Source organism: Mustela nivalis (genome assembly GCF_964662115.1).
Source record: "Mustela nivalis genome assembly, chromosome: 11".
In the NCBI taxonomy this organism is placed as follows: Eukaryota; Metazoa; Chordata; class Mammalia; order Carnivora; family Mustelidae; genus Mustela; species Mustela nivalis.
Window position 1 is genome coordinate 79,144,705 of NC_139030.1, and position 17,783 is coordinate 79,162,487.

Sequence of the window (17,783 nt, forward strand, 5' to 3'; positions counted from 1 at the left end):
GCCCCTAGTAACTTTTGGGTGACGGTTGGCTGACCTAAGAAGCGTATCCAGGATTGTTTCACCACGTTCAGTGAGCTCATTCATGCCAGATTGGAACATCAAAATTTTCTTAGTAAGATGAACTTGGTGATTCACCTTGGCTCATTCCTCAGACATGTGGGTATAGGATAAATGCTTTCTTAATGACCGTTCGGGACAGCCAGCTCTTTTATCTGCCTGAACTTATTGGCTCTCTTACCATTTATATTAGTTGGCGACACCTGATGGAAGTGAGCTTGTGTTGTAGTTTAAAAGGTATCTTAGAATGAAGTATCTCCTTTTCTGCGGACACCTGGTAGTACATGTGTGAGGTCTGTAGATGGACATTGTGTTTTGAAGACTTTCTTCCAATTGCTGATGTCTTGAAAACGTAACAGAATGTTAGAGATTTGACTCCTCCCTGCTCCGTGTCCACCTCCGTGTGTTGCGATGGGGAGATCATGATTTTCGGGTTAGCTTTTTGTGGCATTCGTGCTTCATGCTCCATGGCAGAGATTTAAAAACTGGCTGTTGCAATGGAGCCGCCCAGTTTCCTAAGCCCGGGTAGCAGTAATGAGGCTGATGGGTATTTACGGTGGTACTCATTGACAGGGAGAAGCTATTAAGGGAAAGTTTAAAAAAAAAAAAAAAAAGGTGGGGGGGGAGGGGACGCAAGGGATGAAGGGACAGAGTGTGTCTAATAATGGCATCCCCTGTCACCCACACTTGGTGCCCCCCAAGTTCAACATGCAGAGCTTTCGGACTGTTTTGATTTGTTAAACCACCCTGCCGTGGGGAACACACACTCGGCCTAGGTGCTGTTTTAAAGGTTACATATATGTTTTAGAGTTTTCTGTAAACAGAGATAATTAACACAATTACAGCTCTCCGCTTGAGCCGTGTAGATCAGTTGCTGCCAACTAGAATAAGGACACTGAAGCTCTGTTTATGTGTAAACCGTATAATGTCTTCAAGCTAACGTCATTGTTTTCTTCTTGAGTACAGTGTGTTTTGATCGACATAGGGAATATTTTTAAAAAGTGGATGTCTAAGAATGTAAACAGTTGGAGAGGGAGATGCAGCTGTTTACGATTTACTTTTCAGTCTTCTGTTCTTTGGTGGCTGCTAATGTCAAAGGACTTTTCTTTACATATTATATAGTGTATGGCTTATGACGATATGTATGCTCTTTCTGGTTTTATTTTGGTTTTCTAAATAAAGGACGGAAAGCCTGAATGAAAAGTAGTTGGATAAAAATATCCCCCCACATACTGGAGCCTGCACTGGGAGCCCTGGGCCAGAAGAGCCTACAGTCTTGAGAGGGGACGGGGTTCCTATTTTATGGGGCCCATAAATGTCAGGCCTTGCGCTTTACCTTTCCGCTCTGTTTGTGTGTGTTTGTCAGAATCTATTAGTCACACCCAGTTGCTTGCGTCTACCACTGTCTAGACTCTTCAAGAAATGAGCGATTTCATGTTTAGTGTTTTTACGGGAGGGTCCGTAACAAGGGATAAAAGCGTACTTCTATGATGGCAATCTCTTTGGCAGACTGTTTTCCGGAAGCAGAGCTCTTTCTGATACCCAGGTGCCTGCTGTGCGAAATGGTGTTTTAGCTGATTCCATGTAGATTTATCCGAGTGGCATTTTGCTATGTAATTTCTCATTACCTTCTGTAAACAACGGAGCTTACCCCCATTTCCTGTTACAAAAATAACTCTGTCTATTCCGGTGGACTGTGTTTAGATGACAGGCTTGCCATACTTCCCCCCATGCTTTTTCTAGCATTGTCTGTAAATCTGTGGTCACGAGCATGGATTCTGAAACCTGGTGGCCCTGTTTACTTAGCTTCAAGATCTTGAGGAATTTACTCTCCTTTCCAAACCTCAGTTTCTCAGTTTTAAAACAGGAATAATAGTGCAACCTCAGGATGGTCATGAGGATTAGATGGAATAATGAGCATTCAAACTCCTAACGTAGGGGCTGATATGGAACAAACGTTGGGTGTGTTGCTGATGGGGACTCTGTGTGTGTGTGAGCACATGTTACGTATCACACCCTCTCCCCAGGAGTGGTTTTACTCAAATATTCAGGGAGGGAGGAGGATACAAGTAAAATTTGAAAACAACTATAATCAATATAAAATTAGCTTTATTTTCTAAGTCCTGTTTAATTTGTAGTATTAAAAAATAGATTGAAATTTTTAAAAAAATACTTATCAAAAGGGGGACAATACTTTTAAGAGGTTAACAAATGCCTACTTACTGTTAAATGTAGGGGAAACCACAAAAACTTAAGAGCAATTTTTCTTTACCTAAAATCACTTTTTTTTTAAAAAAAATTATTTATTTATTTATTTGAGAGAGAGGAGGAGAGAGACACAGGGGGAGGAGTAGAGAGTCTCAAGCAGACTCCATGCTGAGTGTGGAGCCCAATGCAGGGCTCGATCTCATGACCCTGAGATCATGACCTGAGATGAAACCAAGAGTTGGATGATTAACTGACTGGGCGCCCCTAAAATTCCTCTTATTCAAGTCATATGTGCCTTAGAATATGTGCGTATGTGCATCTGGTTTTCTTATATATACCTTAATATCTATAAACAGTTATTTATTGAGTGCCAATTATGTATGAAACACAGTGATAAATCAGGTACAACTGGAGATCACAAGCGTCAAGAACAATTTGGCAAATGATGTTAATCAAACAAGTTTATTCACAGTCAGAAAAAATTAAATTTCGTGGCATATGGAGAATACAGTATGATTGTACCATGCCTAGATACAATTTTACCTTTCAGCTAATGAAGTATAAACATTCAGGTTATAAATGTTTGGGGTGCTGAGGTACTTGGGTGGCTCAGTCAGTTGAGCATCGGACTCTTGATTTCTGCTCAGATCATGATCTCAGGGTCATGAGATCGAGCCCCCTGTTGGGCTCTGAGCTCAGCATAGTGTCTGTTTGTCCCTCTCCCTCTGCTTCTTCCCCCACTTGCACACACATCCTCACAATGACCCAGTGCCCAGCTAGGTGGGTACTTTTATCGCCGTTTTACCAGGAACAGCAGCTCAGTGATGATCAAATGTCTGAGTGCTGGGGGGTTCTAGGGTCTTAACCCCCATCAGGTAGCTGGAAGGATAAGTGACTTGCGGGCAGTTCCCCTTCCTGCTGTATCTGGTAACCCTTGATGAAATGTATTTTCCTTCTAACCCCACTTGCTTAGGAAATTAACTCATGTGAATTGCATAGCATGTGAATTGCGCTCCCCAGCCATGGTTTTAGAATTAGTTCTTGGGGTGTATCTCTGGCCACCCCTTGTTCCTTTCATTTCCTAAAGCCATTAGAAACCTCTCCTTGCCTCCCTGGGGCTTGTCTTCCAGACCAGTAAAGCTGCAACTCCTGGTCAGAGCAGCGGGTCAGGCCCAGTGAATGAAATTGCCTTCAAATAATGAAGAGCTTGGCACTGCTGTGAAGCTTCATTGAGGTGAAAATGGAACCTTGTAGTAACTAACTTGCTAATAAGTTGGACGGAAGGGCATGCTCATGATCCGAGGCGGTTTGCCTTCTTCTCGTTTGCTGCTGTCTGTTAGTGTGAATGGAAGTTACTGGTACCCACAGACCATCCTTCCGTGCTCAGGATACCCACATTTTGATACCTTGGAGTCATGATGGCTTTGCACGCATCCTAGGGTCCTGGGGATGAGATCCGTGTACGTAGAGTCAGCCTTTCTCTACAGAAACATTAGGGAGGATAGATTAATGCTTGGTGGAAAAACGGGAGCATATTTTGATATCAGTACTTTCGATGCTTCCAAGTTGAAGGTGTTGCAGATTGCAGTAAGCATTTAATTGTTTATGTTGATTCTACTCCTGTTTTCGAGAGGAGATCTGCGTTGGCAGTCTGGTGGCTTTTTCTACCTGTTGGTCCCCTCAAATAATAAAGACAGGGAGTTAAGAACTAACCTCCTGTTTGTGCCTTGAGGTTTATTTGGTAAAAGACAGCTGGAAGGCAGGGTGTCTGTATTCCTTTGGGTCGTGGTAAATGCTTGTTTATTTTGGTTCTAGCATCTGTGAGCTAACACACATGGCCCTGCTCACTTCCTCTTGACTGGGAACCTCCAGACATCAAAGTAATCTGCATCAGTGTTTTCAAGAGATAGAAATGTAGTGGATCACAGTTTACAGCCCTCTTTTCCAGTCCAACTGTCTTCAGTCTCCCGCAACCTGAACAGTAAGCAGGTGGAAACCCATCAGTGTGGAGGCTGTTGTTGTCTTCTCTCTTCCCAGTATCTTCTTTGCAGTTACCCCCATCCCTTCTGTGTTTTTCAAGGAGCCCTGACATGGAGGTTTCTCATTCTTGTCTAGTTAATTCTTTTAGAACTTTTATGCCTGGAAATTTTTCTTTGTGTTTCAGTTCAAAACTGCTGCTGTAATTTAAGCTCATTTACCCTACTGAGGTGGAGAATAGATGACTTACCATATAGTCTTCCTTAAAGTCCCCAGTTAAGCCCTCTTACTATTCTTTTACTGAAATTAAATAATGTTTCCCCTTTTCTTCAAGGTTCTTTCCTCCTTTGCTGCTCAGAATGTGGTCCCCAGACCAGCAGCATTGGGGTCACCTGGCAGCAGGTTGAACTTGGGCCCTCCCACAAACCACGTGAATCAGAATCTGCATTTTAACAAAACCCCCGAGAGATCCTAAGCACATTAAAGTTCGAGAAGGACTATTCTGTTTTATTGCTTCATAATTTAGTAATTCCCTATGTACTTTTCTCTAGTATACCTGAAGAGTGGAGACCAAAGCTAGATATGGTATTGTAAATACGTGGAAATACCTATGTTTATCTATATCTCAAATCCCTGTTAATTTGATACCTATGCTATTATAACAATTTTGGACCAAACTGATGTGTATTCTTCATTTACAATAAATTAGTAGTTTTCAGAGACTTTTTGGGGTCTTTTCTGCTATAGGTTTGCCCTTTTATCTAATGAAAGTCCCCATTGTATAGTTGAATGACTTGGCTGCTACGAATCTTGCTTTGCATCCTTATTGGGTATCACCTTGTTTTTCCTCTGCGGGGGATCATTTCTTTTTGGGGAGGCTCTTTCCTTCTCTGAATAGTTGGGCTATAAAGATTTTAATGACTCTTGGTTAGAAAGAGGACTATTGGGGTGAGGAGACCCCCAATCTTTCCTCAGTGCTACTCTTCACCAGTGTCATGGGCAACATGATTCTCTTAACCATAACCATATGATCAAGGAAGTCCCCCTAATACCAGATGTAGGACTACTTTGATTGTTCTGTTTATATTAATCTACAAACCCTTTCTACCATGACTCGGTCACGTAGTGGACGTCACCTGTTGAAATGGGAATGGAGCATCTAAAGGAAAAGTTAGTATGATTGCCACCCAGTTGCATATTTTCATTAGTCCTTATACTACCCTTCCCATCAGCTTATTGACTTCTGTCAAATGGATCTCAAGTCACCTTCCTTTAATTCCCTCTAGCTGTGCATTAAAGGAGGAACTCAGCAAGGATCTGGCTGCTCTTCATCCTTGCACTTCTGTTTGGAAGACTCTGGGAAGGTCTTTTTTTCTACTCGAAGCTCTGTGGGGAGGATTCAGCAGAAATGATGTGTGTGAAGTCAGTGGCTGTGTTGAGAGGCTCTGTTCGGTGCTGCTGATGGTTGGGAATGAGGAGAGCTCAGGGTGGAAGGGCAGGAAGGAAGAGAGGCATCTCCTAAGAATGAGATTTGACGTGGACACTTACGTAGTCACACTCTTCCTTATACTGTTCAGGAAGGAAAGTAACCAAAGGAAGAGACAGACCACTGCCCATTTGTGACATGGTTTTGTGGGAAAAACGTAAGGCAGTTTTTGAACAGAATTAAGCAAAGTGCTCCATAAGGATGTTAATTAAATGTTAATTATAGCCTGTCTCCTGTTGGGTAGTAATGGTGGAATTGTGTGGTTGGATTTTACTCTGAAGGCATTCTGTCAGCTAAGGTGTGGAAAGAATAGAAGCTATTGTTTTCCTTATGAACTTTCCTTAAGAAGCTATTGTTTTCCTTCTGTGGCTTTATTTCAGGAGTATTTGTTCTTATTACCGTTACCTTCGGGTGCCATCTGAAAAAGCTTCATACTTAACCACCTGGAACTCAACTTGTTTTTTCTGTCCATCGTCTGATTTTTAGAATTTTGAACCCTCAGACTCTTCATTGATGATGGTCTCTGTGCCCTGGCCCTCACCCAGCTATTTTTCTAGTTTAAGTTTTAATTTTTTAAATTTCTTTTTTAATTTTTTTTAAAAGATTTTATTTATTTATTTGACAGAGAGAGATCACAGTAGACAGAGAGGCAGGCAGAGAGAGAGAGAGGGAAGCAGGCTCCCTGCTGAGCAGGGAGCTCGATGCGGGACTCGATCCCAGGACCCTGAGATCATGACCTGAGCCGAAGGCAGCGGCTTAACCCACTGAGCCACCCAGGTGCCCTCTAGTTTAAGTTTTAGGGAAAACAGACCCGAAAAGTATCCTTCTGGAAAGACATCTTTTTTTTTTTTTTCAAGATTTTATTTATTTATTTGGCAGACAGAGCACAAGTAGGCAGAGAGGCAGGCAGAGAGAGAGAAGGGGAAGCAGGCTCCCCGCTGAGCAGAGAGCCCGACTCGGGGCTTGATCCCAGGACCCTGGGATCATAACCTGAGCTGAAGGCAGAAGCTTTAACCCACTGAGCCACCTGGGTGCCCCTCGAAAGACATCTTATACTTAGAAACAGCAACTGAAATTTCTATCTTGAACTTTGACTTTTTTTTTTTTTTAAATAAATCATCTTCCCAGGTGAGTATTTCATAAAGTGAAAAAAATCTCTAGGCAATAGTATTCTGACTTAGGAGTCACCTCTTATTTTAAAAAGTTGACTAATTCTGGAATAGAGGGGACCTAGTTCTTAACTTCCATTTACTCCCAGATATTTGAGGACACTGAGCATGACTAATAGTCACAAAACTCACTGAGTTTTACAAATGACCGGGAGGACTAGATATTTTCTCCATTTCACTAAATGGTGGAGGCAAAGCGAGGTCAAGTGACTTGTCCAAGACCATCCGCAAAGTACTGGCTCGGTGGGATGAGATACAAACTTGGGAGTAATCAAGGGCATCTCCCCGGAGGGTCCATCTCCCATGGTCAGTGTAGATGGAGCAGCTTCACACCCGTGAGTCTTCCCCAGACGCTGTTGCGTTGGCCTCCGCCATGCTTGGTGTTCTCCCTGCTTTAGACATTGCGTTTGTGTTGTGTCTAGACATCCCTGTTTCCCTGTGGAGGAGGGACAAAGGGAAACATGGGCCTGGACTGGTTAATCGGATCGGCTGTCTTCTGGTCGAAAAGGAAGGGAGTGGGATGCAGGAGAAGTAAATTTCCAGCAGCGACAAATGGGGAAAGGCCAGGAGCATGGAGTGTAGCCATTGGGATTCTGAGGTGTGGCCATCATAAATAAAGGAAGGTCTTGGAACAGGAACACCTACCTCTTGCCTCACTCTCATGCACAGAACTGATGTGGACCCTAGAGACAGTCAGCAAGCATATTTGGTGGCTTTGGCAACAGCCCCGGAGCGTGGTTTCTCAGCCTCAGCACTACTGACATTTGGGGCCAGATCGTTCTTTGTTGCGGGAGGCCATCCTGAGCGTCGTGGGAGGTTTAGGCGTATTCCCGGCCTCCACCCACTAGATGCCAACAGCTTCTCTCCCACCTCATCCCAACCCCAGTTGGGACAACCGGAAATATTTCCAAGCATTGCCACATATCTCTTGCAGGGAGAAATTACTCCCGCCCACCCAAATTGAGACCTGGAGATTTAGTGAAATGCTTGGAGGCTAGAAGATCTCCACAGAGAAAAGTGGTTTAGCCCCACGGGTGTGTTTCAGCTGAAATCCAGATGGCTCCTGCCTGGCACACCAGAGGGCCTGGGGATCACCTTCACAGACCCCCTCTACCACCCCTGGAACTGTGATCCCCTCAGGGTCACTGATAAATATTCTTTTTTGTTGTTAAGATGTACTTCTCTATCAGAGAGAGAGAGGACATGCTAGTGGAGGTGTGGGGAAAGGAAGAAGCAGAAGGAGGGGAACAAGCAGACGGTGCTGAGCAGAGAGCCTGGCACAGGGCTCGATCCCATGACCCTGAGATCATGACCTGAGCCGAAATCAAGAGTAGGACGTTCAGCCGCCTGAACTGCTCAGGCGCCCCTGAGAAATAGCCTTCATAAGAATCCCTAACTTAAGAGTCGCCACCACCTCTTAATGAAGAATTTGGTCCAGCTGTTCTCAGGAGGCTTCTAGTTCATGGACAGAACGCCGTCCTGGGGAACTTCTCAACAGACACCATTCTCCAAATGAAAACGTGAAAGGCTGAGATAATGGGGAACAGAGAGAGGAACAAGAGCAACGTGGAAGTGGCACTTGAAGGATGAAAGCAAAGGACCATGAACTCGAGGGTCAGTGGGTGAGAGGTCAGCTGCTCCTTGTCAATTGGAAGAATTTTGCCTCTTTCACCTGGACACTAGAGAAGTGTTTGCAGTCGCTTGGAAATCTGCACCATTGTCTGCTTCAAAGACCTTAGAGATGCAAGCAGTGTATACATTATTCGTTATTTCAGATTATCTTTCCGGTGTCCGCCGCCCACCCCAGCTGCCCATCCATTAGCCGTGTACATCTGGCAGCAATTCCAGTTTTTCTCCAAGTTGGTCGGGCCGCGTTGACTGGCTGTGTCACTCCTGTTCAGCTTTGTCAGATGCAAGACTGGGGACAAGAATTCGGAAACAAAAGCTACCCATTTCCTCCCCCAACAATTAGAAACATGCTCCTTTGGAACCTGGAAATAGTGCATAAGAATCTCACTGAACATCCATTTAAGCCTATTCATGAGAATTCTTTGTGAATCCTTTCATGGAGCATTATAAGTCTTTCATTAGCCGACTTAGAAGGGATTGGGGGGGCGCTTCAGGCTTCTAATTTCTTCTGAGAAAGCAAGAGAAGTAGGCTTTCAGCAGTGTTTCTGTGGATAGCATTAATTTAAGATCTACTCAAAGATATGCTAATGCTATCTGTCCTAATATTTAACCCCTGCTGTTCCCTGTGTAGGTAGACGGGTCTTTGTCTAAAATCCTATCCCAGGGTCTTATTTTCAGCCTCACCTCTACTACTTTTACCTTTTCTCTTTGTTGTGGCGCTCCCCCCAGCCCCCTGCCACCTCCTCTCTCAGCGAATGTTGTCTCCCTTCCCAAAGCACATCCTGATCCTGGCTTTGGCCTCAGCCCTTGGCTGGCATCTGGCCAATGGATTCATTCATTCTTGCTTGCTTCTTCCACCAGCACATTTCTGGTTAATGTGTGTTTTCAGGTATCAGGAGGAAATTGGAAATCCAGGGTATCTAGTTCTTAATAAGAATGCTTCAAATAAGAGCTAATGTTTGAGGGCTCATTGTGTGTGAGGCACAGCAATGAGAACTTTCCATGTATCAACTCATTTAACCTCAAGAGAGAACCCTATGAAATGGGTACTGTTACCCCCATGTTACAGATGAAAACGTTGGGATGGAAGAGAGTTAGTAACCTGCCCAAAATCATAGAAGAATGAACAGAGATGTAAATTGTCTTAATCTCCTTTTAAATTTTAACTTGAGAATAAGTTTTCAGTCAAAATTGGTCAGGCTTTGAAAAGCATAACTGCCTTGTGGCAGGACCCTCCTTACCAACTTTACCTCTCAAAGTAAACTTTTTTGGATTAAATTTCCTAAATTACATTTTAGGATTCAGAATCCCATACAGGATACTCCTCACTCAGGGAGTGGTAACTCAAGGTTGCATTACTTTATGGCAAGCCGTGTTACCCCTTCTCATAAACATAACCCAGTTCCATGGAGGTCCCACCTGTGGTCTTCTGTAGCCTAGTATGGATGGGGTAGTTTCGCGTATCCTCCTTCACGTTGACTTTTAAGACTGGCTTTCATAGCCCAGAAATCTTTATGACTTTGCACTTTTTTAACAAGAATTCTTAAGGTAGAGGAAGTCACAATAGTGCATGAATACAATTGAAATATGCTGCCCTGTACTTCTATATTGATGACCAGTTTTGATTGATTTCAGACAGTTTTCATTCATCCTTTAGACCCCAGAAATAGCAACAGCTCAGTTTACTTTGAAGAATCTAGATTAAATTCTTCCCCACGAACGCCCTTAGTGTTCTCAAGGCAAGAAGGAAGACAAAAGATAAAACTTTTTTCTTTGTGATTTATGCTGATGGCCTCCAGGAGATGTTAACTGGATGTGTGCAGAGGGGAAATTCTTCTGTTGAGCTTGGTCTTATTGGAACAGTTGGGAATGGCCCTGGCCTCCCTGAGGCCCGTTTAATGACCAGAATACCTCCAGAAGATCGGGGCCACACAGCTGAGGTACCTCGTGGTTCCTTTTTAAAGATGCTTGTTCAGTGCAGTACATTTTTCTTGCATTACCAAGTTCTTCCATAAAGTCAACCACAACCCATATTATCGGAGACTCCGGCTGAAACTTGTGGTGAGTAGGAAGTAGATTAAACACAGGTTTTCCCTTTTCTCTGGCTGCCAAAAGTGATGTCAGTGGTGTTAATGATCCTTACCTCAGCCCGCTGCAGACGGGGGGCCGTCTGTGTGAGCGTAATTCTGTGCTCTGCTTCTTAGGCTCTTACAGAAAAGCTGCTGATGGTTGATAAGAAACAATTGGGTAGTCAGACAATTACTCAAATGTAAAATCAGGCACTTGCTTTCTTTTTTTTTTTTTTTTTAAAGATTTTATTTCTTTGACAGAGAGAAATCACAAGTAGATGGAGAGGCAGGCAGAGAGAGAGAGAGGGAAGCAGGCTCTCCGCTGAGCAGAGAGCCCGATGCGGGACTCGATCCCAGGACTCTGAGATCATGACCTGAGCCGAAGGCAGCGGCTTAACCCACTGAGCCACCCAGGCGCCCCAGGCACTTGCTTTCTTGAAGCAATTTCTGATAGGACTCTGGGGAGACAGCAAAGAATGCAAAATCTATTTAGTGTTGAACAGAAAAATTAAAGGCAGTAGGACCGACCTGAGTCCGCTTGATTCCCTTTTGCCTAATTACAGAAACGGTATCGCAACACTTTTTTACTATCTCTATGCCACATTGTAAACTAAGTTGTGATTTTAATTTAAGCCTCCTGGTTTGTATTAAAGCCAGACCAATAAACCTATACCTTGTATTTCTGAACATTAAAAAAAAAATACAAAACAATAAGCTGATGTGAAATTACAATATCAACTATAAACCTCAGAATTGGAATTTAATTCCTAGGAGAGAGAATATGGGGCAAAAATGGGTCTCATGAAATGAGAAGAAAGACTGACTTTCATGACTTGCTTTCTCAAGTAGGCAAGAAGGCATCATATTACTCTCATGTTTTCAAGCAACAGGTTTATTTTGCTTGAGCTCGATTAAAATTAAAGCTTCCTGTTCCACATTATGTGGTCTGACTTGTGATGGGGAGGGATTGTTTCTTTGAGTTCCTCTGACTGTCATGTATGTGGGGATGCATTCTAATTTCAGTAGAAGAGAGACTGCAGACTTTTTGAGTTCCGTAGCAGAGGGGATAGGGGGAGGGCTCTTACGGTGTTGACCCCACTGGCCTTATCTTTTGCTTTATCAGCACACTCCCTATTAATAAAAAGAATAGGAAATAACTAAAGTGAATATTCTTCAGCTTTAAAGATTTCAGAATGCTTTTTCATATTTTCTTAATACATTATTGACAGAATACTGTTTTTTGTTTTGTTTTTTTAAGGTTTTATGTTTGAGTACTCTCCACACCCAACATGGGGCTCTGACTTAGGACCCCAAGGTCAAGAGTCACACGCTCCACCGGCTGAGCCAGCTGGGCGCCCCAGCAGAATATTTTTAACTGTTGCCAACCATAAGTTGTTGTTGTTTTCATCTGTCTTCTCCATAAATCTCTAACCCTCTGGACAAATTTCCTGCCCCAGCTCCTGCCCTTTGTTGCTGAGGGCAGGAGAGGTCCGCGGTGCTGGCGAGATTCACAGCGGGGGCGTGCAGGCTGGACGGGCAGCTCCCCGGTCAGCCCCTCTCTTCTCTTCTTTTCATAATACATGTGCCTTCCTTTGCTGGTGGGCTCCCGAAGCCACCAGCCCTGCCAGGACGACTTTCACTGGGACACAGGGGGAACTGGAGCAAGGTGGCCTCTCACATGTTGGCAGCTCTCCCTGAATGTTCCTCCCTGGCAGCCGCTGGAAGGCCCGGCCAGCAACCTTGTTATCTGCACCAGCTCTCACCCATGTGACTCACACCAGGCAAAAGTGCTCTTTAAGTGCTCCGTGAGAGCACTGGCCTGGCTGGTCACTTACCCTTTGCCTTTTAAGACCATGAAACTGGGTCTTGCCAGCTCTGATCTGGCCTCTTGGAAAAGATGTTGGTTTAGCTTGTTAACATAGAGTAGCAAGCATCTTGTGGTCTTACCTCTAACTTTAAATTCATTAGTTCAGTCCTGGGACTGCTGGGTGGCTCAGTCTGCGAGCATATGCTTTCAACTCAAGTCATGATTCCAAGGTCCTGGAATTGAGTCCCACACTGGGCTCCTGCTCACTGGGGAGACTGCTTCTCCCTCTGCGTGCTGTTCCCCCTGCTTTTGCTCTCTCTCGCTCAGCTCGCTCTCTCTCTGACAAACAGACATAAAACCTTTAAAAAGTTCTCCAGTTCAATCCTACCTTGATTTTTCTTTTCTCTTTTTCTTTTTCTCCCCCCTTCTTTTCTTTCCTTCCTCGCTCCCCACTTAGGTCTGTCCTTTGCCCAAGTCTCCCCTTGCCCTGACATTTCCCAGGTATATCTTCAAAAGAGCAGAGAAATTCTCCCTGTGTCTGGAACTTGAAGCTAGGTGTTAGCTTTGGTTAACTTGGTTAGCTTTTTTACTTAGGTGATTCCCATAGCTAACAAGACTGAGATCCTCCCTAAATGCTACCATCCAACCCCTGGTGGTAGAACAAATTCTAAGCCAAGAGATTTCTTTAATAAGCATTTCACAGCCCATCCAATGAGTCAGTGGTCTTCTTTACCCATCAGAGATTGAGTAGTGTAAGTGTTAAAATGCAGGGCACATATACACTCCCAGAACTATGAATTTAGTTAATACTGATTTTTAAAAAATTTTATTGGCCTGTTAACCAGAATTGGGTATGCTTAAAAACAGAATACTTGGCAGTGTTTTATAAGGTGCCTTATTAATATGTAAGCATTCTAGAAGGCTTGATCTTCTCTAAGTGAGTGGTAGGATGAATTATGGCATCAGCATCAGTGAGGTGGCTGAAGAAACGAATTGCAGTCACAGTAGTTTTGTGCAGTTGTGTCAAGTAAGAAATCAACAGGTTTGGGAAGACAAGATACAGAGAAGGGTCACAGGCGCCATATTCAGAATCCTAGTAGGTACAGAGCCATACACCGTGCTGTTTCTCTCTTTATTCCCAGGCGAAGGGAACTGTTTTCTTTTCTCAGAGGAATACTCCCCTCCTGTCCTGAATACTTTGCCTGTGCCATTCCCTTAAAGACTTGAGCTTTTGGACATTAAAACCAGGGAGCCAGAGGCTTTTTCTACATCAAACTGCCATACTCCTCCCCATATACAATGAATTGGGAGAAGGAGAAAGGAATAGAATACCAGCAAGGTTTAAAGTTGGTTGACATTTCAAATATCTTCTCATCACAGATTTTTTAAGAAAGGGGAAGATCTAAATATGATGGAAACATTATTTTCCTGTCCTATTGAAACATTTTTGACATTGAATGTAGAATTCTAAAAGTTCAAGTCCTTTAAGCAAAGGACGGCTTTAGAACCACAGTTGAATCATGGCTTTCCTTGGCTGGCAAGAATTGGAGAAATGTTTATTCCTTCTTTACATTTTCTTGTGGTGTATACATTTTCTAGATTAAAGTGAAAAAAAATTTTTTTAAGTCACAGCTGTTTATTTTAAGTGAAAGAGAAATGTGCCGTTTTGACACATTTAAGTGGAAGAATTCATTCATACAAATTTTTCTAGTTGAATCTGCAATATAAGATTTCAAACCTTGATCTCCATTGAAGAAAAGTCATTACAATAGTTACTTTTTCTTAGGCATAGTTGGGTGAGGAAGAGTTGCTTTGTGGCTACATTTTGCTGTATGACGGTAGCCAAACAACTTAAGAATATTTTAGTCCTGCTTTCTTAGTGGAAGTAGAAACTGCTAGTAATGCTTTAACCAGATATTTATAACTGTGTTGCCCTTGACTCAAATTGGCAGGAAGTTTCGAGGCATTTGAATACAAGATAAAACTTTTAGTCAATGGGTTGGACCAAAAATTCATTGTTGAAAGGGTGGGGATCTTTCAGTATACACATATCATAACCTTTTGCTGTTTTTAGGTGCTTTACAGTGAAGCCTCATCGGTAGGCTGAGTTGGGAGGAGGGCAGAAAAGCCTTATCTGTTTTTCAGCTCTCGTAGGCATAGTTCAAGTGGGTCAAGTCCGGAAGATGTAAATTCCTACCGGATGCAATAATGCAGTAATCCATAGGTCTCAAGTAGCATTGCTCAAGTGTTGACTTATTTGATAATGCTTTAAAAATTACATTTTTCATTACCGGCAACAGGATTAGGTGGTTTTGTGTTACAAGAAGACACGGGGAAGGGGACAGGAGATGCTGATGTGGTGATGAAATTTTGTCAAAATGTAATTTCCTGCTACTAAGTCTCATGACAGGTGGGTCGTCTTTCTGGGTTCAGAAGTTATTCCCCAGGGAGGTAACCCGAGAGGATGGATCACAGGAACACCACCATTTGATATTTGCCTAGCTCTTCTCCAAGGAAATGTTTCGCTTTTTTGTTTCCACTTCGTACATGTTACAGATGAATTTTTGCATTTGTAAAACATGGTTGCAATATTTGCCTCTCGTGGTTGTTGAGTCAGTCTGGGTTGTAAATAAAAAGGGACTCTAAGGTACCTCTACCCAGGTCTTCCTTTTCAGTGCTTGGGATAGTCCTTATTACTGCCTTTTTAGTTGTCACTCAACAGATGTTTCTTTATTTCTTTTTTCTTTTTCTTTTTTTTTTTTTTTTTAACAGATGTTTCTTAAGTTGAATGACTGTGGGAGGCTAGTATGGGAATTGGTTTTTGAAAAACCTATCTCCAAAATGTATGATATGCATGTGGGCCTTTCTTCAAGTACGGTTATGGCCTTCTTAACTGCTGTTGTATAGAGGTGGGGATAAAGGCAAATGAACTTTAACCCCATGAACATTACACTAAAGTATGTCTGTAAAGTCCTCAGAGTTCATTTCCAACAAAAGTCACCAGAGCCGTTGTGAGCAGCTATGTTTTGGGAACTTTATTTTTAGGGTTCTTTGGCTTCAGATAGTATGTCACTGGGAATCAGTACCCAGCTTAATCGGCCCCTTTATTCACATTTGGCTCTCAGAGCTTTTTGGCCATTTCCACAGATCAAATGTGCCCTCAAAGGGCCGAGACTGGCTGCTGTAGAGACCATTCAAAGGAATATGCCCAAGGCTGAGAAGGCTGTCGCAAAAAAAAAAAAAAAAAAAAAAGAAATGGGAACTTGAGAAAGCATTCCAAAAATGCCTCCAACGATGGCTGCGTGCTTGAAATAAATGTGCAGACCCCAAAGAGGCTTCAAGGAAGGACAATTCTCACTCAGGGGTATCTGTTAAAAATCCGTATAATTTACTCAGGAGCTACGTTTTCTGTATGTACACACACACGCACACACACACACACCTTGAACAAAGAAAAACAGATGTGAACTTCAGACTTTCACTTGAAGTTGTTCCCGGCCTCTGAGGCCTGTTGATTGCCTCAGTGCCCATCCCCTCCCCCACCTCAGCATAACCTCCCTCTTTCCCACTTGCTCCCTTTTTCAGAGATCCCCAAGGTGATGTACTGGTACTACACCAGTGGGTAGTCTGAGTGGCTGAGACACGTGCTGATCAGGATGTACAGTAAAGGGCTTTGAGAAGTAGTATGCTGAGACTTTGGAGGGAAGGTTTATGGTGCCATTAATAGACCCTTTTGTTTACTGCTCTTTGAACATGCATACTTGTGGGAAATGATAGGGAGGGGTGGGTTCAGAGTGGCCCAAAGCAATAGATACCAGGATCTGGCAAAGCCCAAGGGTTTTTCCTCCCCAGGGAGGCCCCCAGTCTCTGCCCCTCTGCATCTATGCACGTTGGCACATGTGGGGACAAAACTGGATACAGTTTGTTCCTGTGCTGAGCTCTTTATCCTGCCATTCTGGATGAGAGCCAGGTATAAAATGAAAAGCATACCGTGTGCCCTTCGCTCCCCCCCCTCCGCCATTTTCTATAAATGAGCAGTTTGTTTGTTTGTCTCAAGCCCTTTGATAAAGTATGTACTTCCCACTTCATCTTGGGCCCAGAGCTATAAAGCTGTGTGAAGCTCTGTCTACATATTCTTGTAGGAACATTCTGATAGATTGTGGTGTGAGTTCAGGAAAAACTTGAAAGTAGTTAAGAGATCTGGAGATGGGTCTCCAGGGTTTTTGAAGGGATGGGTTTTCCTTTCACTTGTAGGAACTACACAAAGTCAGTCCTGTTTCGCTGGCAATCGGAGGGATAAGCCTGGAGTCCTTTTTTTGTTTGTTTTTACACTGGTGTCTCTATGGGAAGTCTTTATTTGTCTATAGAAAAAGAGGCTGTTTCCCTATCCCTTAGGGGGCGGAGTTAATATTTAAAAAACATCGACAGAAATCTCATAAAACTAGAGTCCACGTTTGGTAAATTTCAGGTTACCTGAAAGCCAGATGGTGAACGCTAACTGGTGCCAACCATACTTTCCTTCAGGGGAAGAGACAGAAAAACAGTCATGCTGGTCAACATATACAATGTATGGATTGTAGAATCTGTTCCTTTCCTTGGAGCTGACGTGGATTAGTACTACTACATCTGGACGGATCCTGAAACACGTCCTGGTGTCCCTAGACTTAGACGGCGATACCTTAGCCTTGCATTCGAGGTTCTTCGCCATCGGTCCCACCACGTTTCTCAGATTTACCTCCTTCGATCCCTTTTCACATACCTTGGGATCTAACACAATCCATCCTTCTCCACTTGGCCTGCCCATGGCCATACCCTTCCCCGGGCCTCATTTTATCACGTGTGTCTGCAGACCTGTGCTTTGTCCCTTTGGTTCATTCCACTCTTACTTAGTGAGTCCTTACTGAGCATTGGCCCCAGTGCAAGGCTCTGGGGAGGCAGCCCTGAAGCAGCGAAGATGCGATACCATTTCCACATTCCCAAACTATCACTTTTCTCCCGGTCCAAGCCAGACGTGTCAATGAGGTACTTCCTTTCTGCTCCCATCTAGAAGCATCTTTCCTTCCCTCCATGCAGCTAGAGTATCTTTTCTGTGCATCTGTCATGGGATTTACCCCCTTTTTCTTTTGTATTCTATTTGTGAACAGAGCTTACCTGCCTTCCTAGATTTTCTAGAAAACGGGGCCTGTAGCACAATTCAGCTTGATATCCCCCATAACATTTAATGCAACCTGTTGCCTGTTTGACAATATTTACCATCTAGTCTGCACCATTCTATAAGGTATGTGTAGATAACTTTGAAATACATAAATGTGGGCTTCAGAAGGTCTATCTAATGTTAATACTGGAGATCAAAAGAGGGCTTATGAGGTTGAATAAGGTGT

General features: G+C 43.4%; 1 protein-coding gene across 1 annotated transcript in view; it reads left to right on the top strand.

Moving 5' to 3' along the window:
- Window positions 1-17,783, top strand: part of IRS1 (insulin receptor substrate 1) — a 63,429-nt gene that overhangs the window by 40,348 nt on the left and 5,298 nt on the right. The gene's annotated exons all lie outside the window — the stretch shown is intronic.